We start from the raw sequence: 23,453 nt of genomic DNA, 5'->3' as shown, positions 1-23,453 counted from the left end.
GAAATAATACGCTCTTGAAACACCATGGTTCACACAGGCTCACTCTTTAGTGTTTGCAGCTGAATTCTCTACATGATCCTCAAGCAGAGCCCAGTTTCTCCCAACTCCTAGCTGTAAGCAGAATGCACCCTGCCCTAGCTTTCAGTCATGCTTGTCCCTCATCACCTGTGATGGCATTCTGTAGGCACCACCACCCCAAACACATCGCTTTGCCTCACAATGCTAACACGAGCCCTACCCCACAAACACGGCTATATACCACCTATATAACTCAGAGCGCTCAGACACAGGAAGCGGTGGGACAACCAGGAAGCCAGCTTGTGGCTTTTGTCAACAAGGTCTCTTTCACCAGATCTCTGTAGAGATGAGAGATTTTATTTACTCCCACAGAAAACTTCTCTTTTTCTCACGTACCCACAGAAACAGCACACCATGCAAGAAGCATTTAGGTTCCCCACCTCACACCCTGAGGGCAGCAGCACCAGCAGCCACGCTGCTGTTCCCCCAGCTACTTCTAAACCAGCACTGTGGCAGCATACAGCCTGAGGCCTTATCTGAATTCAGCAAAGGCAGAGAGCACCACAGTTCCAGCATACACTGCATCCAGCAGGCTACAAGGATTACACACGAGAGCCGGCTCCCTCCTGAGTAGCTTGCAGAGAGGGCTGAACAAGCCCAGGTTTGCAGCAGGCTGCATGGACATACCCTGGGCCTACAAAACCATTATCCTAAGCACTGCACCTGCAGTCAAGGAAGTTAACGTAGGCCATGCAACTTAGCTCAGGCAGCCAAGAGCCTACAGCAATTCCTTCTTTATTTCTAGCTGTTTTCTATTGTTATTAAAAAAAAAAATAATATATTTTTTTTTTTTGGTTGAGCATAAGCAAGAATGTTTGGCCTGAAAGCCTAATAACTTTCTTGTGGTTTATATGACTGTCTTGGGATCAAAGACTCCCATTATAGGCACCCAGTAACATTTTCTAGCTAAATAAGAAGCAAAAATAAAGCCTGAAATTAGAATTAGACTTCTGATTATGGAAGATTTTTTAAACTAAACACAGAATTTGTTTTTGGAGCCTGAAATTTTAGGACTGAGAAAGATTAAATAAGCTTTACCTAAAGTGAATTAAGACACTTTACTTAAGGTATTTCTGAGGACACAAGGATGATCCATTTAACATTTAAGGAAATTTATTTAGGCACAATTGTGTGAAAGCTTCCCTGTAAACAGAAGCAACAAATACACATCAACATAAATAAATTAACAAGCAAACGTTAAAAAAATCACCAAAAGCCTAAGCTGCCAAATAGCGTAGCACTGAAATATGCATATTGCCCATGGAAACCCAACACATGATAAAATATACAGGCTAAGATAAACAAAATTGAGCATAAGAACTATATGGGTCACAGGTTAGAACAGTCAATTTTACCTCAAAAAAAAAAAAAAAAAAATCAAGTTTAGTGCACAAAAATAGTTACTGACCTACATGCTAAGAAATAGCAGGTAACAATAACCAGATCACCATCCTGAGGGGAATTGGGTTGGGAACCAGCCTCTTACCCTCAGAGAGCCACGCGCACCACAAAGGGGATGAAGCAAGACCAGATCTTCCCTCCACCATCCAGGCCATCAATGTGGAACACAGACCCACAGGGCCAAACGTGCTGGGGATAATAATGAGTTTTGCTGACAGTCTACAGCACAGCAGGTGCAACTGGATGAAAACCTTCTATACCAGGAGCCACCTAGGAGAAGAAACTGAAAACTACCACCCACCAACAGAACAGGCTGAGCTGAAATGGGTCCCAGGCCATGGTGTGGGGGTGGAGATCCCAGGTGGGATTGATCGGGACCATTAAGGCCCATTTGGGTCTAGAAGCCTAACACTTCCTCAGGTTGTTCTCGAAGCTACAGAAGACCTTGAAAACACAGCGATGGCTCACAACACGAGAAACTTTGCAGAAGTAACTCAATACATGACAGCCAAGGGAAACACACTAAGGGTCTAGGCCTATGAACTCCTGTAGCCTTCCCAGGTGTCCAAACATATGCATAAATCCACTTGGCAAAACACAGACAAAAATCTGAATATAGAACTGGACAACAACTTGGAATGAAGCAGTTTAAAGAGTCAGACAATGAAAATTTGATGCATTAGAATTTATATTTTCTTTTCATATTTTTTTAAGGATGTAATTTCTCATTACCCACTTTTGAAGGTGCCAGGATAGGATTTTTCACCTGTGTCAAAAAAGAAATCACAGAGTTTGTTTCCTTCAGTTGGAACCAGCAAAACCTATCATGGATCCTAAATAATTATGCTTTGAAGTTCAGAAAATAGAATTCTGACTAATTTGATGACCTATAAGCACACAGTGAACTTAGGTCAATTATTGACCAACCTATTTTTTCCCAAATAGACCATTAAAATCAATAGGCATATGTCTGATGTATATATTCATACAACAATAATTTCCCTAAGGAGTTTGTATCACAGAAGCTAGTAATTATGTTATGCAACGTTTTCAAAATGTGCTCTGCACATTCATGATTAACCACACAGCTATGTGCATGTGCCTATAATTTTGCTCTCTGAACTGTGCTTCTCCATGGGAACTACTGTTCTTGCATCAGTGCTCATTGCACATGGTGAGGTGAGAGGAATCTGAGTCATGAGAGGAATCTTGCTCAGGAGCTGTTCTCAGTGCCCTAGTTTTCACCTCAGATTTCTGCAACCTGTGAGTCTACCAGCTGGAAGATGACAATCCCAAACAAGACAATTAAGATGAAAGCAGCTGTTGCGGACTCCTCCAAATCTGTGGCCCCAAAGCCTATGCTTAACTTCATCCAGCCACCTTCCCACTGACAATTTTCCTGTGCACTGCTGCTGCTGTGTCATGATGACCAATTACTTCAATTCATCAATGCCAGCAAGAAACCTCTTGTGTTTAACCTTTACACACGACCTTTAAACAGCTATGTTAGGGCACACAACTTCAGCAACCAGTGGGATTTGGATGCCTAAACTGATTACAGAATTGGAAATCTCATGAGCTGTTCACAGTACCGTTAGATCCTCAGACTCTTTACAAATGTTACTATGTACCTGCATCCCAGGGATTTTCAGTGAGACACATGCTATTAGACATCTTTAGACATCCCAGTTTTGAAAATGGGACTTAGCTGTTTCTGACCCATGCCTTATACCTGCTGCACTGCCACAGGAGGACCTCAGCCTTCAGGTGCCCTCTCTTTACACAAGACACGCAGCATCTTATCTGGTGGGCTTCGACGCATGATTTGAGGCACTTTGACAAATGGTGACCCCTCTCTTGGTGCACCCCTCTGGAAGGCAGATGTGGCTGGTGGGAACCACACATCCTTCAAGGGGCAGCAAAGGCATTGGCAGTATGGGTAAATCCCAAAGGCAGCCAGCACACAACACTGGCAATAACAGAAAGCATGGTGGCACTTTTGCAACACCGTCAGGTATACCAGAAGATCAATGCACATTCAGTAAGGACCAAACCTTCAATGTACTGAGGGCAATGCCTGGTTTAACAAGTGACTTCCATGAGCATTTGCAGAGGAGGAGGAAGGGAGAGTGGAGCAGGAGGTGGGCCATGGCTGTCACAGGGCTGTGGCACGTGCTGCCAGCCCTCCAGGCCAGGTGACATGGGAGACCATGCCACAATGGACACAGCTGTGTCCAGGAGTGCTGTAGGTGCTTCTGAGCCAGCGCCTGGAGCCACCATGCTGAGCAGAGCTAAGCACCTGCAGTGAAGCCAGAGCCTTCAAGAACCACTGGATTTTCAAGACTTGGCAGTGTTAAAGGTGAAGCAGTTTGACAAATGAGGCCATAGAGAAGTGCTAACTGCTTTTACCAGCCTGGCTTGTATTTGCAGGTGTAAATGGAGCCAGCTTCATTTCAAAACTTCAGAAAATCCACCCCAGGTCCTCCTAACATGAGCCCTAGTTTGCCCTTGGCTACCTACCATAGCTACATTTTTTCCTTGCCCATGGGAAGTTAGTCCATTGCACTGACAGATGGGCTCAGGGACTTTTCAAACCTTTAAAGAGACTGAGAACAAAACTGAAAGTAAAACACTGATCATAACCATTGTCATGGTAGGAAAATAATTAACCAAACCATGCAGAAAAGCAGTCATCTTCCTGTCTTGTCAAGGGAACACATATTCTGTTCTCATATTTGTTTTAAAGCTTTAGGAGGCAAAAGTAAATACTGTGGTCCACCAGCCTTGTGAGCAGGAGCGTGTCTGGAAGGTGTTCACTAAAAACATCATGAGTAGGACACTGCATTCCCAGGGGATGATACATGCATCTTTGTTAGATATGCAGCAAGAAGGGCAAATGTTTCCATCTTGCTTGGTCTTGCAGCACCATTCAAGACCAAGACGTTCAAGATGTTCTCTCCCACAAGTTCAGTGTTGTCCTATGTGTTTGTGCAAGTCAGAAGGGCTACATTTCCAGACACTTCTGGAGACTGATGTGTGGCAGAGCATTTTGTGCTAATTCGTGGAGTCACTTGGAAGCTATCTCATCAGAGACTGAAACAAGGGTGCTGGCGGTGCTACTTAGTCAACACATATGGTGCTTTGCTGTGATTTCCATTTCAGAGTGTACTATCACTTATTCTCTGTTTTTCTCACAGCTGCTCACTCCCAGTGTTAGCACACCCAGAATAGCCTGCTGGCGTATAAATAGGGTACTCCCTCTGCCGCACATGGCACTGTTGCAGACTGTACCGTTCCAACTTAATTTTAAGATGCTGTTAATGCCATTAACATTGTTCTGCATCTTTCTGTCTTGGCATTGCCTGTTCTAGAGCCAGGACAAATGATAAAACAGTTACATCCCAATTTAATCAGCAGAGAAAGCAATATCAAGGAGAAGAAAAAAAAAAAAAAGAGAGAGAAAGAAAGAGATATCAAGAGAAAAAAATATCAAGAAAAAAAAAAAAAAAAAAAGAAACAAGGATCCACCACTTAATTCTCGTGAAGTTCAAAATGAGCACACACAAAAGCAGCCCAACAAATAAGAGAGGAATAAAGCTTGCTTCAGAGAAACCCTGGACTTTGGGCAATATAGTTCTCCAAAGTCAAGCTCTTGGTAGATCACCACCAGATCCTGACTGCATGGCCACTTCAGGCATTGTCACATATCCCAGCCAAGAGAGATGTTCAGCCCCACATCTTCATCGAGTTTCATTCAAGTAATTGTAGCCAGGCCCTAGAGGTCCCAGTGATTTCACTGTTCTGACCTACCTATCTGCAGAACCTCTGTGAAAAGCAGTCCTCCCTTCACAAGTTGTATGTCCACATTAGAAAAGACTACAAAGTGCAGTTGTAGTAGCTAAAAGTAGCCATGCTTCAAACGCTTAAGACGAAAATGAGAGTAGAGCATGATGCAAAAAAGTGTTACTGTATGAACAGATTGTAATAGCGAACATGGGAAAGACATACTGACATACTGAGGTTCCTGCCTTTTTCCTTAGCATGATATATAGCTTCTATTCATAGTATGTACTTGGAGGAAGTTTGAAAACTGTATTTTGCTCTCAAAGTGATCTTCCATTTGGCATATTCCGTGTCACAAAGGGGAAGGAAGGGGAAGGCGAAGGCGAAGGGGAAGGGGAAGGCGAAGGCGAAGGCGAAGGGGAAGGGGAAGGGGAAGGGGAAGGGGAAGGGGAAGGGGAAGGGGAAGGGGAAGGGGAAGGGGAAGGGGAAGGGGAAGGGGAAGGGGAAGGGGAAGGGGAAGGGGAAGGGGAAGGGGAAGGGGAAGGGGAAGGGGAAGGGGAAGGGGAAGGGGAAGGGGAAGGGGAAGGGGAAGGGGAAGGGGAAGGGAGTATCAGTAGATCTTTTTCTGTCATCTCTGCCCTGACTTTTACAATCACTGGTGCCAGGGCATTACAATAAACAAACAACAACAAAAAAATATTTACATTCTGTATTTCTATAGCATCTTATATGATGGGATCTTGAAGTCTGAGTGGTACTCCTAGATGTAATGAAAGTAAGAACTCAAATATCAATTAGAGGTGTTTAAATCGTTTTCCTCTAGGTATTTTTAAGCAACAATTACTTTTTAACAAAAACAGTAAATTCTCTGTGGTCTAGGACATCCAGTTTTCCAGACAATAAACCCACCCATCAATTTAAAATAGCTACTTGTACTGACAGCAGAAGTTAAGACTGGATTTTTTGAAAATTAAAACACCCCAAACCAAAACCTTTTGTATTTTTGCAAATGGTTAAGAATTCTAATAATTTTAGATAAAATTGTGCTGTCCAAATACACCATGAGAAATGATGGTCATGTTTCCAACCACTTTGTTAAATTAATAATACCACACAAATGCTCCCTCTATTGGTTGATTTTCAAAACCTATTCCAAATATCATAGGAGCATGCATTAAGAGAATGTTTTTTTCTTTGGGGAAAAAAAAAAAAAAAAAAAAAAAAAAAGTGACACACAAGAATAATTTGTTCAAATTACTACCAATCTACAAGACAGGTTTAATTCAATTTTAACAGCCATTAAGCCAAATGATTTATGTCCAGAACTAGATAATATTCACACATCAGAACTCTTAAAATTTAATTTTGAGAGGTTTGCAGGCTAATTTTTTTCTGGACCAAGGAAAGTGCTCTCTTGCAGAATAATAAGGTTATTCTATTTTCTTGTGGAGTGAAAGAGCACCATTGTGCATCATTAAGAAAACAGTTCTCTATTAGCATTGATGACAATGATTCTAAGGAGGAATTTGGGAGTTTTGTTTATGTATATTAAATTTCCAACATGTAGTTCTTTAGGAGCTGGAATGGTTTTGTGCAGAGAGGAACCTTCCCGAGCCTAACAGTTGCCATCAAGAAAAAAAAAAATCTGTTTCCATGGAAACATCCGAGGTGGACCAAGCATGGATTAATCAAAATACAATGAAGCCTTTTTGCAAGGTACTAGAGAAAAATCGAGTTTAAAGTGAGCACCACTGCTCTTTCCTTCCATTCACACTGGAAAGCATGGGAAATTCTCCCCAAATGCCTATGTGACATACAATTTAATTAGTGTGGTAAAAAGTTAGTTTTTCTTGCATTTTTTAATTACCGTGTGGTTATGAATTAAGGGACAAAAATATATTAACATGAAAAAAAGAGAGGAAGTGAAATCAATCAATGAAATTACATTTACATTCCTCTTTATTTGCTACTGATTTTATCAAGTGGCCCTTTTTACGTTTAAAATTTTAATAGCTTTTTCTGTATTCCTAGTACCGCAGGCTTGTTTCTTAGTACCAAAGGCTCATTCTGTTATTCAAAATCCTAGCTATGGCTTGGGGAAGTTTCCTATGGTTGTACATGATATTATATCATCCTCAGCTACCACCCCAGGAGAAGCTTCTGCCATCAGAATTAGCTGTGAATTCTGCCACTGCACAAAGATGGACAAAGGAGACTATGTAAAAGCCAACCTCCCTTAGCCGATCTTCTCAACAAAGACCTCACTGAAAAACTGCAATACCTTCCATTTTTATAAGAGCACTTCCACTGAAGCACTTCTTTTGTCCATTCTTTCAGTTAACAAAATAAACACATTTTTCACAATAACTGGGGTTATTTTCTAATTATTACGTTACTGGAAGGTGCTTAAAAATAGACTGAAGATATAAGAGCAGCACACAATAATTACAATGCAAACCAATAAATGTCAAATAATTGTAAACTCCCCGTTTGTACACAATGTGATACTAATGCCATAGATACAAAATGCACTTCCAATTCTAATGCTATCTTGGAGAGAGGCTCTGGTCTGAAAAATTGCCAGCAACAGTATTGGCAGGGTTCCATTTTTGTGTTTTTCAAAGGTTTGGTAGCAAATGCACTCATGGATTTTGTTCCTCTTTATTTTATTACTTTCCAGCAGGGATCTGAGAATCAAGCTGGGTTTTCCATCTCCAGCATCACCATTAGTAATAAAGGCTGTGTCAGCCAAATTATGATCATAATAATCTGCGAGCAGTTGCTCTGTTTTAGGAGATTTGCTCAGACATTGCTCGGTGAAGAAGTCCCAGGATGGCGAGTGGCACATGTGGATACCTTGGTGCATGAGGAGGATGAGCATTACTGGCTCCCGCAGGTTTAAATAAAGTAGAAAGCAGCAAATACTTCATTTTGGTCATTTGGGCAGGCAGATGCGGCTCTGAATACACAACAGCTTGGTTTGTGCAATTGCACACCGCAGCAGCACATCCTAAGAAACAGATTGCAGTCCATCAGTTCTTACCCACATTCAAGAAATACTGATAATGCACTAAACACCATCCGGGCAGATAATCCCTCACTGATGCTTTCAGAGCGGTGTGGGGACACGTGCATCTCCCTAGGTGTGCGGCAGCAGCACAAGGTACACGGAGCACTGGGGGAGACAGGGGCAGGGAGGACTTGCCCCACACAAGCTCAGTTGAATCCTTGCAAGGGCACAGGCTTGCCAAGCAGCGCAGATGCCCGCGCCGAGGTGTCAGCTGTGGGAGCGAGGGACATATGGAAGCGCAGCTTCCACTCCAGTGAAAACACGGCCACACATCTACGGCACGGGGAGGAATTAACTCTTACAGGACTGCAGGAGAGACCAGCACAGTCTTATTGCTGGGGCTGGGAAATGTAAAGAGAGGTTTGGGGAGGACAGGAAGGAGCAAGAAGCTAGGGAGGTTTCCCTGTACCCCCTTAGGCACTGCCTCCAAGAGCCTTGCCAAACTCTCCCTGCTCCGTGCCATATACCTACACCAGCCCACCTCCCCCAGGGGCTGCTGCTTCTCCCCACAGCCCCTTCCCCTCTCTGCAGGGAGGCACAAAGCTTCTGGGGCTACGGCCACACCAGCAAGGAGAGAGGTGGCCCTGGGGACCTCCCTGAGGAGCCTGGCATGTGCCTTCTGCCGTCCCCGCAAGGCTGGGTCCCCAGTGGGTGTCAGTTTCAATAGGAACCCACCCCAAAGATCCAAGTCACCACGAGGGTGCAAGAAAACCCCAAAGCTACGTGCCCTTGATCCCAGCAGCTCTGCTGGGGGGCTGCCAGGACCCCCTCATGCTGCCCAAGCCTGCGTTGGGGTTGGCAGAAGTCAGCCACCACCGCACTCTCCAGCTGAGCTACCCGGCATTTCCTAGCGCTACCAGCAGGGAAATTTGGGTTGCCCCTGGAAGAAACACCCCTTCAGAACAAACACCTTCCTACAAGGGACTCTCTTCCCTTGGAGAATTAAGTGAAAAGAGGAAGAAGAAGCCAGGGGGACGAGCCACGTACTTCACTCGGGTGACAAGGGACACCTAGTGGCACCGCGGCTCCCTTCACCGCGCACACGGCGCTCCTGCTGCAGCCCGTGGGCAGGGACAGCTGTCCCATTGGGGACGGACAGCTGTCCCTGCAGGGACAGACTGCCACCTCCCTGACCCAGCGGTGTGCCACCCTGCTGCTGTCACATGGAGAAACGGCACCTGCCTCCCCCCGAACATCTCACCTGGCTGCAGAGGTCCTTCGCCTCCTCTGTGCTCGTCTTTCAGGACAGCTTCTCTGTTAGGAAAAAATGTAAATATTCACAGTAAGGGGACGGTTATTTCTAGGGTCTGTGATGGATAAAAAAGCATGTAACTCGCTCCCTTTACTCAGAGGAGTATATGGCTTTAGAGGAGCTCACGCCTGCATGAAAGTGAAATGAACTATACACAGCTATACCAGGGCTCTTCTGGTTTGGAACCCAAATCACTTGGCAGGACAGGGTTTAAAACTAATGAGAGAAACAATTGCACCAGGAAAGCTGGGGCAGTGGCTTCTCATGGCAAGATGGGGGCAGACTGAGGATGAAAACCTGCTATTTCCTTAGTTCTACCGCTTGCTCAAACAAAGCTCAGACCAGGCTGCTCTGCCTCTTGTCCCCACTCCAGTACCTCTGGGGACTACTGCCCCCCGGGTCAATACATTCAGGGCCCTTCCTGCCAAACCGCTCCCCAGCCTCTATCAGCACCAGGGTTCATCCAGCCCAAGTGCAGAACTCAGCATCTCTCCTGGTTCAATTTCTTAAGGTCCCCGTTGGCGTACTTCTCCCACCTGTCTGAGCCTGTCTGGGTGGCAGTCCTGCCCTCGAGCACACCAAAGTCATCCAGTCTGTCCTTCACTACAGCCAGAGACATGCTTTGAAGTAGGGTACATTCCTTGAAATTGAAAGATTGCTGGCTTTTCCACTAGTTCAGTTTGACCCTGGAACATTTTCTATCAAAGCTATAGTGAGTTTCCGAAATTTCATGTGCAGGGAGGATCCTTTAAGTCCCTTGGGAGTCTATGAACTCCTGGTTGGTCTGCTCCAAACCCCCAAAGGATGTACATAAGGAGGAACATCTCTCAAAGCTGTATTCTCTTTCCCCCGGTAGCATTACAGACCACACCTTAACCTGGTCACTGAAACAAGTAGACAAATTATCGTAGACTTAACATGCATACAAACCCCGTGTTTTCAAGTATTCCATAGGAAAAATGGATGAGGAATGACCAAGAGCATTCTCCTACAGCATCTAGGCATGGCTGCTGTTGAGGTTTGTGTAACTGGATTGCTTCTCACACAGCTGCAGCCTGGAGCTGGACAGGCTCGTACACTTTTCTCTGCTGTCAGTGCTGTTGCTTGTCTGATTGCACAGCTGGAATGGTCAGAAAGCAGCCCTGCAAGAAAAAGAAGTGGAGGGAGAGACAGGACTAATGGTTTACATCCTAAACAGTCAATGAAGATGTCACCTGCCATGTGCCTCCCTGCAAAAAGCTTCAGTTTGGTTGAAGGTACCTGAATCCCACCTGTAATTGCACTGTTCTTATCTCACCTTTGAGAATGAATTACTGATGCTAATACTGATGCTTCTCCTGGCTGAAATATGGTAAATTTTAACTTCTGAAGAGCTTCCTAGATAGTTGGTTTTGTTTGTTTGTTTGGTTGGTTGGTTTTTGTTTGGTTTGGTTTGTGGGTTTTTTTTAATTACCTGTGATCAGCTGCCAAAAATATTTTCAATTTGTATTTTCAATTGGTTAAAAAATGCTGTCTTATCTAAAATAAGTGTTTGAATGAAAACCAAGAAAAATATTTTTTTGCAGAACAAAATCTTCAAGATTGCAGCCACATGTCAGCCAAAGATTTTCATTTCGTTCAATTAAATAAAAAATATTAACATGACATCCAGCTCAATTATTTATATCAGTAACAGTCAAAACATCGTCATTAGCAACGTACTGGTTGTACTGAAGAAATCAATTTCACAGAATCTTCTTCATAAGTGGCTCCTTGTTATATGCCTTTTCTCACATCTGGATGTGCTCCCGATGTATGAGATGGGTTCAGACCCTTGGTGCATAGGAAGAGATTGAAACCTGGAGATTTGGGGAAGAAAGCAAGAGTGGCTAAGGGCAAAGAGGGACAGTGCAAGGGCATCTGAGTCCAAACCAGACCAGTAAGGTAGATGTTTTATTGGGAAAGAAAATGCTACATGTGTTCAAATAGAAACTTGAGACTGGTCTTTTAACCACTCACCAGCTCCTGGGGAGCTTCATAAGATTTTTGCAAGTCTCCAGGTGGAAGCTGCACAGCAGCACTGAGTACCGATGGCAAGTTAATAGGAAAAAAGAGTCCTAATCTCTCTTTCCTTCAGCACATGTGCTTTATTTTACTTTTGATAACCTTAGAAAGGTTGTTAGGGGGGTTCTTTTAGTGCAACAGCTCCCCTGAAGGGGACATCCCGTTCTCCTGCATGTCCCATTGTTTCTGTGCTTTGTCTGTTGCCTTTCCAGCCACTTCTGGCACCCCTCCCTCAGGCTTCCAGACATGCCTTTACTGACTCAAATAAGTTCCTGCTGTTTACCAAATCTGTGACTTTTTTTTTTTTTTTTAATGAACAGATTTTAACAGTTATTTTATAGGTTCAGCTAAAGCTGATACAAATAAAACATTAAAATTGCAGACCTCGAAAGACTCATAACGAGCAACATAAACAACAAAACTCTTATTAAAAAATCCTTTGTGAAATGAGTTTATAATGCTAAATAAAAACTTCTTACTCTGCAATTTAAAATAAAACACAGCAATTAGGTGATTCAAGCAATGAACATGCAAAGAAGGAATCCAACTGAGTGTCACGTAATATCCAAACTGAAAACACAAGCATCACAATAACATTTCTTATTACAGAGCTTTGTTCTTGCACAATGCCAGCTCAGTGTAGTTGGCCCATTAGATTAAATCTACCCTCATATATTAACATGCTTGTATGTTGTCTACCTCCCAAACACCATGGCGAGGTTATGTGGTATGGCTAGGGCCAGCCTAACAGCTTGCTGTCGCTGAAAGGGGATGGTTATACTTCGTTCTCCTCTACACGCTTCCTTGTGCCAGGTCTGGCACACATTTCTTTTGGTAGAAAACTATCTGAACGAGCAAAAGTAATGTCCCCCTTCTTTCCCTCTCACAAAAAAATAGTTTAAAAGGAGTTGTGAGAGCAGTCAGCTTGAGTGGCACTCACAGGTGTTACTGTGAAGTAGTTACCCTTCTGATTTGCTTGGAGTGCTTGGATCTGCTTCTTTCTCTGCCTACAGCTACTGTTATAGTCACAATTACAATAATTTACAGTAATTTTCAAAATCATTAGTTAATAAACAAAGCAAACAAACAAATAAACAAAACAAACAAAAAAGAAGAATCCCAAACACTCATTTAACTTTTTAGCTCAGGGCAGTAGCAGTTTTCTATTTAGTTAGGGGAGCCTAGAATTAAAAACTCCTTTTCTGTTTATTTGCTTTCTGCTTTCTGAGATGTTAGGCAATACCTGAGTTTCACTTTTCAACCATTCCCAGCACCCCTGGGAATCAGGAAATCACTGACTTGAAAAACTGACTGAGATTATCCCCTAATTGCTCAGATTTCCCGCTCCTGACATCCACCAAAGCACCTGACAGCCTCTGGACCCACAGTGCGTGCAGTGCTGCACGTGCATGCAACTTCTCTGCTGAGTTGCTGTTGTCACAGGGCTTATAAGCTTCACCTGACAAAACCTTCCCCCAAAAATCTGAGGTTTTAGTTCCACTGAAGGAGATTTGATGTTCCTGCCTTTCCATGTAGCATCAGTAGTTGTTGTTGATGTTGTTGTTATTATTACTATTATTATTATTATTATTATTATTACTATTATTATTATTAGTTCTAGCCTGCCTGGCTTAGATTTCCCTATGAAGGCAATAGAAAAAGGAAAAAAAGGCACCCGAGGAAAAGAGTAACAGAGGGCTGGAAGCAGTGCTAAGCCTGCTGGGTGGCCAAAGCTCTCTGACCTCAATGCAGAGACCTCGCATGGCCGCAGTCCACCTGCGCCTCAGCCTGGACTCGCCACATGTGTTTAAGAATAGCTGATTTATTTGTTTTCCTCTTATGTCCTGTTCCAAAATAATTAGGAAGAAAATTTGTGGCTGGGAGGGAGTTAAAAATGGTACTTTGGGAGGTGCAAGAAAACCACAGAAACCCTGATTCATCAAATTCGCTTTCAGCTTGTTTGGCTGCTTCTCTCCTCCCATCCATCCCTTTTTGTTTTTCCAGCAAACTTTCCTCAATCATCCTCCTAGGTTACTTGCTTCACCCATTCACCTCCTTTCCCCTTTCTCTGCAAGGCTCTCACTCTTCTTACTCTTTTTCTTTTTTTTTTTTTTTTTTCCTTTTTTTTTTTTCCTCCTTCTCCAGTCTCCTACTCCCTATTCATTTCTCCCCACTAGCACCTTTTGCAAACACCATGACCACTAGAAAATGACTGTGGGCTGGAAAGGGAAAAAGAACAGGGCAAGACAAAGGATTATGGATCAAACAAGAGAGGAGAACATCTTTTTGTGGGAAACTCTTAAGGAAAGAGACTTATCTTTTCCAACTGATATTGTCTTAAAAAAAAAAAATAATAATCTATTAAAGCATTTCACTGGAATGTTAATGAAATTAAACATATGCTTCTAAGCATCAGTACATTCTCTTCTTTGCCCCCTCCACTTTCTTCCTCTTTTTTTCTGACCAAAACCACAGTTCAATGCCCTGCACAAAAACACATAAGCCACCACCTCTCCAGAGCGGACAGTGACTGCAGCACAAATGAGAATCTCAGATTTGCAGCTGGCAAACTGCTGCTGCCATCAACTGATGAAAAAAGTCATCCCAGAAAGCACACAACACCTTCCACAGCCCCTCCAGTGCCCACAGCAGCGACTGTTGGAGGAAAGGGGCTTGAGAACAACCCAAACAAACGTGCTGGAACAACAACAGTGCGAAATGTCCCAAAGAAAGCAACCAGCATGGGCTTACCTGTCTGCACGGGGATATTATTTTGGTACAGAGACAGGGACTAACTACCAAAGGGAGAAGCCACTGATGAGTACCCAAACCATCAGCAGGGTGTCCTCCGAGGGAAGAAGCCTGGCCAAGCACCCCGGCAGGCCGGCCAGGGGCAGCAGCCAGCAGCTGGCACTGTTGCTCCACTGGAGGAGCAGCCGAGAGCCGGGGGGCTTCGGAGCATCCCTTGCACACCAGTACACCCGTGCGGAATACACGCTCCCTGCACAGACAGCTCACGAGGAAGGAATAACGTTTCCATCTTATCCATACACACTCCACCCTCGCTTAGACCCCGCACCCGCAAATCTAACCTGGTCAGTGGGATGGGTGGGAAATAGTGCAAAACAAAATTGGGAAATTCGGGTTAATTTGCAGTGCCTCGCAAAGCAGCATGTGGCAAAATCCCTCATGAAAGCAATGAGGTTCTCACTGTAAGGATAGCTAGGACATGAAAGCTTTCTTCCAAAGGAGAGGGACTCTCCTCTCCTCTGGGGGTTTGCTGTTTGCAGCACAGTCTGAAGTAGCAATAGCTGGTGTTAAAGGGTGAGGTGAGAACGTAAGAGGGGGTATTACTATGGGAAGTCATCTTTGCAGAGCCTGCTGATACAAAGAAATTGGCATTTGCTATCTTTTCCCATCACAGAGCCCTTCAGTAGTACCTCACAAGCCTTAGAGAAGTCACAGCACAACAAAAAAAGTAAAATAAAATCCTGTGACTTTAAAGCTACTGCATTTTTTTTTCAGATATTGATGAAGTTAAAATGACATACACTTGTGCAGCAAGGGCAGGAAGAGTCTTGGGGTGACAGGGGGGGGAATAGTACCCCCACCAAAAAATCTGTTCTTCACATGCTTTAGTACATTTCTTGGCAAAATAGTAAGTGTACGAAAGCAAGGAAGAGCAGGGAAGAATTAAATAAAAACATCTTAACTTAAAAAAAAAAAAAAAACTAAAATTACACATTGGAAAAATCTGGGAGGTGAGAAGGAAGGAATTAAATTGGAAAAAAATCAGTGTGAATCCACAGTAAAGGAACCACTTCAGTACATCATGCGGGCAATTTCAGCCAGCCCCAAGCACAAGACAAGCTTTCATAAGCTTGTCTGAAGGAAAGGTAGGTGTCTGAGCTCTGCCTGTGCTCCCCGCTCCGCACCAGAGCAGTTACATCATAGAAGGCTGTTCTGTAATCAAGGTAATGACTGGCCTCAGGCATGTACAAGCCAGAAAGTCAGAGAAAAATCTGGGCTAAAGAAATAAGATGGACAAGAGTGAAGGATTATTACTCAAGGTCTTTCTGCTGGTCACTGGTTTTGAGGAGGTTTCCTCATTCAAGGAAGGAAAAAAAAAAAAAAAAAAAAGGAAAAGAAATTAGAATTATTGAGAAATAGGAAAGAAACATTCAAGGAAATTAATAAGTTAAATGGATTCAGAAAAGAAAACTGTCCAACAAACTAGAGCAGAAGTTTCCCTCTGCCTAAAAAAAAAAAAAAAAAAAAAGAGAGAGAGAGAGAGAGAGAGAAACAAGAGACAGCTTTGTCTAAATAATGGGCCACAAGAAAAACACAGCAACAGCAGCAGCGAAATCCTCCCCTACTGTGACTGCAGCAGCAGCAATTCCAGAACACATCAGGGGGGCATGTATACATTGCATTTGGTTTATTAGTCTGAAAAATAAGTAATTAGTTCCTTTGCATTGAGAAAACATGATGCATTTCTTGGACTGGGGAGAAAGAGGAGGTGATTTAGCAATACATTAACGTGTCTGCCTGTTGCAATGGTCTTCAGCAGGAGAACCATCGCTTGGGAGCTGCACCTGAGTTTCTCCAGCAGTTATTGGCACAGCCCCAAAGATCATTTTGCCAGAAAGTAATCTTCCCACCGGCACGTTCCCTCAGAGCAAACCTACCACCAACTACAGAATATTTAATCTTTGTAAATCCTAAAAGAAAATAGGATAATATTAACAATCCCCCCTTAATCTTCTTTCACTATTTATTTATTGTATTGTGTTGCACTGATACGTGCAGCTACATACATTTGCTATAGTCTCGGCAGCATGTAAGTGTGTGGAAAAAGGGGATATGGTGCTGTCTCTTTCAGCTTTACCCCATGATAAGGCCCCAACGACTTCCTGAGGAGAGGTGATATGACCACAGAAATCAGTACATGTAATTGAGAAACCAGCAGCCAGTTTGACAGTGCCTGTGTTGTGCAGTGGGTCTCACTGTGCTGCCACAGCCAGAAATATCTTACATATTCTGTGGAGCTCAAATCAATCCTAAAATCTGGGTTTTCAGTGCACAAAGGCAGCAGCCATACACAGCCCATCAGGCCAAATCAAGACAACAGCATCAGTTTTGTATCAGTTACACCTTTCCTGCAGCTGGAAGTCCTCCTGCAGTCACAGAGGGATCCCCACACAGACTGAAAGCTGAAGTTCACCCACATCCTATCATTGAATTTGAGGGGTTTCTTTTTCAAGGGAAACATGACACAAGGCACTTCTAATCTCACTTGTGCCCTCCACAAAATCACTCTGGAGGAAGCTGCAGCAACAGCAGAAAAAACAGATGCCTGTAGTTACGGGGAGATCTGGATCTTGAAATACCACCACTAGACGTCTCCTTAGCTCCAGCCAGCGGAGCAGAGCTGCTTCTGCAGCCCAGGGAGCCTCTTCCCATCCACACACAGCATCAGCAGTGAGGGCAGGGCAGCATGGGCGAGCAGCGCAAGCAAGGACGCTCAGGGCCCTTGCCTCCAGCCCGGTGGTTTCCAGCCCACGGTAGCTCCACAAGTGGTTTAAGCACGACGGTCACACCCCGGCTCACCCAGCAGACACATACCTTAAGCAGTAGTACTTGGCTGAGAAGAAGGGGTCCATTCAGGCCTGGTCACAGCCTGCCTTCGCCACCCCAACTGCGTGGGGAGTGCCACCGAGGTGATTTCCTCCGATACCTTCATGAAGAAGCTGGTGTAAGGCAAAGCAGCCGGCACAGGAGTAACGCCAGCCTGCACTCTGTGAATCACCCTCACCTTTCAGAGGAGAAACTCGTACATCCCCCACATCCTGCCTGTGACATGAGGCGAGATAAAATATGCTTAGGAGGCATGACCTGGCCTGCGGCCCGGCTGTCTGACCACAGTAACCGCACTCTTTCCTTATAAACAGGACACTGTTCCTTCTGGGTATCTGTGATTTGCTAATTCAGCTTTATTCAGCTCGCGAGACATTTTTTGGAAATGAATTCTCCAAAATCAAAGCAATGGCTGTGGAATGCTGTCGGAAAGCACTGCTTTTCCTGCCGCTTTGGTAAAACATGGAAAAATCTGCAGTTGCACGGCCTCTTGAAGAGGGCTGTTCAGACACCTGAAAAGGTGTTTGAGGAGATGTGCCTGTTTGGGAGGTGTGTTTGTGTCCTGAGACTAAAACATGCTTGCACCTTGCATCATGGCCCACTAGAGTGACATCGCCACCATCACCTCGGTCACTTACAGCAGGAATGGAAGAAGCAGCTGAGAGCTGAGGTAAATTCTGCACAAGTAGAGTGTCAGGAAAGCCAACTAAATGGCCCTGGAGAGGATTTTGGTATGGTCTCCAGTTAAAGCAACCACCATTTGCCTCCTCACTATTTATTGTCCCCCCTCATTAACATTACTGTGGGACTCTCTCTACCAACAGGGGGTATTGTAAATAACTCGCCATGCTAATTACCTGGACACAACCATTAACAATCACCACAAGGTTGTCTGTTCTCTTGCTGTGCTCACATATTTCACATTCTCTGTTATGCACTCGAGGTTGTTCACCCTCACCTGAACGAGGCCTCCGTCACTGCTGGGCCTTGCTCCAACCACATAGCAGATCACAAGCATGTTATAAGGGAACAACTGCTTTGTAACACATCTTGTACTCCTTTTGTAGTGTCCATGCACTCCCACTCATTAAATACTAGCAGCCAGGACACCCTGAGGTGCTTTAAGACCATATTGGCATGGTATAATTGTCTTCCAGTCAAGACCCTGCTCAGCCAAAAAGACTTGTAAGTCACCTTCTGAGGCCTGAGATCGTTTTCTTTGCTTCTGCGTGCTCTCTGAAACACGAACACTCAATGTTAAAGCAGACAGAGCACAAAGAGAGCATACACAATGATTTTGGGGGGATAGGGTAAGAAGTAATAGTCTTTAAATGATGGGAAGATCCCTGTGAAGCTTGAAGGCCTGTTTTCCAGCAGTAGGGATGATGAAGCAGTGTGGCGGAGTGCCTGGGCATGACGTGGGACCTTGATCCTTGGGCGTCCTTGAAAGCGACCCTGAGGGACATTTGCCAGCAATCGATTCTCCTACTAAATACACCTCACGGCCCTATCACCCCTGATATGCCACAGCTCCACAGGGCAGCAGTCTTGTCCCTTAATTTTAGATGACATATATTCCATTTGGGGACTGTGACAACAACCATTGCAGGAAATGCAACTCTTTCAGACCTCAGCTGGGGTTGTTTTATGAGGACAATATTCAGATCAAAAAGGGGGCAGAGATAATCCATTCCTCTGCCAACGCCACCCTCCGTAAGTAGATGCCAATCTTTCTTTGGACTTTGTCTCTGAGTTAGAAAGGTAACCAGAAGGCATCAGATAAGAAACTGGACACGACAAAATAGACAAACAAAACCTGAAGGACTTTGAAAATAAACACACAGGGAGTGAAGGCACTTTCAGAAGGATTCCTGTGCTTCAGCGTATAGAAAGGCCTGTGACAGGAATTTCATTTAGGAGAACAAAATGCACCACTGAGATCCTTATAACAATCTCTAGCCATTCCCTCTGGGGCTTTTCATCTCCCACACAAACCACAAGTTACAGAGGTGTCATGGTTTGGGCACCACACAAACACAGGACAGGTGCAGGAGTACCATGGATGGCAGCGTAATACAAACAGAGATAAACAGAGATAAACAGTGAGCAAATGCAAATGCACCCCGATGACCAGAGAAATCCCGGCTTCCTTCCTAGAAAAGCTGTGGCACCACCTGAACCAAAGAGGATCCCAGAGCAGAGGACAACATACTATTAGGCAACATACACACTGGCTAAATAAATCGAGTAAGAACTTCATCATCATGACAAAACTAAAGACATCCAGATAAGCGCAATGAAAAGATTTGGTTTAAGAACAATGTACTCACAGCACCGTAAAAGGCCATTTAAACAAACTAAAAAAAGTTAAGCAGATTTAACTTAATAGCTTACGCAGCAGTGCCGTGCCAGCACAGCGAAGGCCGCTCAGAGCAGGGGGGTAAGCCCAGGCGCATGCCCTCCCGAGGTACCTCTGCGGGCAGAACTGAGGGGACCAGCCATGGGACAGAAGCACGTGGCTCTGTAGCTTGGAGGTGGCCCCAGTGGGCACCCAGCACCGGCAGTGGGTGCCCACGGGACAAATGTCCACCCACAGCAACTGACACCAGGTCCTTCAAGAGATTAAAACCTGCTCCCAAGTCTGCCTGTCACGATGGCCGGCTCTGTGCTCCCTCCCCAACTGAACGTGGTGGGCATCGGGTCCTTCTTACCACTCTCTTTTTCCCATGCATGCATACACAGGCATACTAAAAACCCCCAGTGTCCCCTCACTGCAGTTCCCTGGGTTTTGCCTTCCAGCAGATTTCCTCCGCAGCTGCCAGCTCTTCCTCAGGTTTAAATGTGCCCTTTCACTCCAGTCACTACAGAAAGCGGGGAGTTTTCCTTTTTCCTCCAGCTAAGCAAACGAACTGAATCATCACAGCGCGCAACATGACTGCATTTTAGCAGTGGCACTAACATGTGGGGAAAAAAGGAGGTTCAGATGGAAAGTCTTTCAGCTCTCAGTGTCAAAGTGCAGCTCTGCTTGGACCCATGAATGGACTTTTTTTTTTCCCATTGAACGATTCTCTCTCCTACCACTTCGATGCCCAGCTGCTATCAGTATTCAAGAATGCAAATCTGAGCAAGGCACAAAAACAAGCACTAAAATCCTCCCTGGGAAGAAAAATGCTGTTTGTACAAACTCTCCCATCCTTCTCCCAGCCTCCACCCAAAGGCTCCCCTAGCAGGTGGTAGGATGAGGTGGGAGCGGGAAGATGACGGCTTATCACCACGCACCGTCTTCAGTGTTTTGCTGGGCTGGAAAGGGACAGAACATCAGGCACATTCCCAGGCACTCTGCCAGGCTGGGGCCCAAAGGGTAAACAGAAAGTAATGCACAGGATGCAAAGCATCTTTAAGAAAGAAAAAAAAAAAAAATCAACACCAGATGGTCAATGAAATGATCCAGAACAGGAGACTGTGAATGAACATTTTGAGTTCTGCTTTAGCACCTTATTAAACATACAAGGATCTGCGGGCTGCATTCTGGGAGAGCCACGTCAGAGCAAGATTTTGGAATACCCCATCGCCTCTGCAGCCACCGTGAGACCGCTATGACACCCGAGCACCCCGCTCCCTCCGGCACTGCAGTAGGGCATGGTCCTCCCGTTTCTTCCCTGATCAAAACCCACTTCCGATACCATTAAGCAGCAAATCACCACATCAGGTTCTGGCTGTTTGTTTTTTAACTGAAGCCTCGTATAACACAGTGTGCAAACCCCTGACGAAAGGCATTTGTGCGCCAGTGTGGGTCGATACCATAGTTTAACACAGAGCAGCTTTGTGAAGGGAGAACAAGGATACTGCAGTGTGCTTTAGGGCTTTTGCTTCCTATGGCCAGCCCCGGATCTCTGTTCTGCGTTAATGAACGGCTGCTGTATTCTGCATCGGGGTGGTCCAGTGGGACGGCACTCGTGGGACAATTCAGAGGGGAACTGCTGCATGCGAAGTTCCCCCGCTTCTCTGGCCACTTCATGTGAACAATGCTGGCAAAATCACCCATGCATATCACGGAACCTGGAAGTCATGCTGCATCGCTTAGGGTTCATGCTGCTTGGTTTAAAGACTCGGTGGGCACGAAAAGGGCTCTGCTTCTCACAGAAATAAGCTCTCTTGTACCCAAAAGGCAGTTACAAAAGCAGCATCTCTCCAGCAGGCAGCTCCAGAAGAGCTGTGGGACTATCACAAGGGCTCCTCGTATGCTGCGGCATGCAAGAAGCCACCCTCCCATACAAGCTAATGGTCCAGGGATTTCCTTTTGGCTTCAACAGCCTCCTACCTATTTCACAAAATACACCTCTAAAATTTGAACTCTGAAATTAAACTGCAAGCGTCAGAAATTTCCATGCCTTCATCCTTGCCTCTTTCAACAGAGAAGCATGCATTTGTTCTCCAAGAGGTCGCGAGCAAAAAGCTTGGGAACCGCTAGAGGAGACTGCAATGCTGATACCATGGGAAGGAGCCTGGGAACTGTGAGACACAGCTGAGACTGCCTGGGGATCGCTTTGCAAGAAGTCCACAAAAGCCTCAGTGGTACAAGGGAAACCAGTTCCTCTTCACCCTTCTGAAAAGGAACCACGGTTTCCCAAGCTTTGTTCACACAGAGTTTTCTACGAGTTCAAATACCATATCACAAACGTGTGCGAGGAGGTGTGAAAACGGTGTATTAATCTGTCTTAATCTTAGTTTAGCTTAATTAATCTTAGTTTAGCTCTGAGCTAAAGTAACTCACAAGCCAATTATTTTGTGGGAAAAAAGTAATTAAGTTAGTATCCTAATGAAATAAGAGGACAGGCACTTGCACTAGTTCACTGGAAACGTGTTCGAATGCACAGCTCTAAATAAAAGTGTGCAGCTCTTCTCACAGACACCTGGACAAACAGCCTTGCCTAAGGATGTGTTTTGGGAACAGAGTGCTGCAGGCCAGCCTAGGGAAGACCTGGCCATATGAATGCATGCTATTTTTTGTGCTTTGCTCCTCTCCCATGCTCACTGTCAGCCCTGCCTGGGCACCACACTGCCTCCACACGTGGAGAGCGAGCTGTGCCTCCTGCCCCACTGGCCTCCAACAGCTGCAGTCAACCCACTCTTATCTTCCCTCTCCCTCCCTTGAAAAAGCAAAGAAAACCACCAAGCATCTTCAAAGCCAGTTACCAAGCAGCAATGAGGCAGAAACCCCAAACAGAAATGCTGCTGGTGAACCAGACTATTTACAGGCTCAGGATCAGCAAAGCAAACACATACCCAGTGGTTGCTCTATACTTTTAGTTTCTATTTTCTTACCTTTTTGTTTTGGCACAAGAAAGAGCTAGCGTGTGACTGGAAGGTCAGGGCATCTCCAGTTTCAGCAGCATCTCAGAAGCGTTGTTCTGGTAAGGTGATATCCTGCACAAGCCACGCTATGCAAGAAGCGGAGCAGGCACGGGGAGAGAGATGCAAAACACTCCAGGCACAGGGATATCCACGCTACCTTAAATGACCATACCCCAGCTACAGATCCTGCCCAAAAAGCAGGATGTTAGCCCAGGCTAACCTCGGCACGGCCACGGCAAAGCCCCTAGCAACACCCAGAAGAGAGAATTCCCCCTGGAGCGTCTGCCAAACCCACGCAGCCTGCCCCATGCACAGAGCTGGCACCTTGTGCCATGTCACAGGGGGCTCCTGGCACACCTCTGGTTTGGGTAAATCATGTCAACTTGCTGACTTTGGCCACAGAAGAAGTAAGATGTCCTCGTCAAAAGCTGGGGAGGTGGCTCTCCCTCCATAGAGCCTTTCTGCTAGTGCCACCCATGATTTCTGCAGATGTTTGCCCAGGATTTCCCACCCTAGGAGTGCTCCTTCCCTTCTTTTCTGCTTGGTTTGAATCCTCAAACTCTTGGGTTTCACACAGTTTCAGAGGAGTAGCAAAACATCAGTGTAGGTTCATTACACGCAGCAGAGGCTCTCCAGAAGGTTCATAAACCTTTCACTAAGCTGGCTGGAGCTGCGGTTTTGTACCAAAAGACCTGAAAACAACTTGCCTGCTTTCCCATTTCATAAGGAGACTTCTGCGCAGCTCTAGCCCTGGTATTGCAGCAAGGACCTTTTGAAGTGGCTACTTGGCATGTGTTTTCTGTTTACTTTCTAATAAAAAAAGAATCATATGCA

At 45.1% G+C, this 23,453-nt stretch overlaps 2 long non-coding RNA genes across 10 annotated transcripts in view; both read right to left on the bottom strand.

Moving 5' to 3' along the window:
* Positions 1–5,650, bottom strand: part of LOC137845950 (uncharacterized) — an 82,753-nt gene extending 77,103 nt beyond the window's left edge. The window contains exon 1 of the long non-coding RNA XR_011090349.1: positions 1,565–5,650. This is a non-coding gene — a long non-coding RNA (uncharacterized lncRNA). The remainder of the gene's footprint in view (positions 1–1,564) is intronic.
* Positions 5,651–5,957: 307 nt separating this feature from the next.
* Positions 5,958–23,453, bottom strand: part of LOC137845918 (uncharacterized) — a 29,663-nt gene continuing 12,167 nt past the window's right edge. For 5 of the 9 annotated variants that reach the window (XR_011090325.1, XR_011090319.1, XR_011090320.1 and 2 more), the window contains 4 exons: positions 11,286–11,422; positions 10,515–10,726; positions 9,534–9,586; positions 5,958–8,272 (listed from right to left, as the gene is read on the bottom strand). This is a non-coding gene — a long non-coding RNA (uncharacterized lncRNA). Of the gene's footprint in view, positions 8,273–9,533; positions 9,587–10,514; positions 10,727–11,285; positions 11,423–17,252; positions 19,930–19,975; positions 21,107–23,453 lie in introns of those variants that run through there. The other 4 variants (XR_011090328.1, XR_011090323.1, XR_011090329.1 and 1 more) reach the window with 4 other exon arrangements.

Source organism: Anas acuta, chromosome 1 (genome assembly GCF_963932015.1).
Source record: "Anas acuta chromosome 1, bAnaAcu1.1, whole genome shotgun sequence".
In the NCBI taxonomy this organism is placed as follows: Eukaryota; Metazoa; Chordata; class Aves; order Anseriformes; family Anatidae; genus Anas; species Anas acuta.
This window is presented reverse-complemented; position numbering and strand designations above follow the sequence as displayed.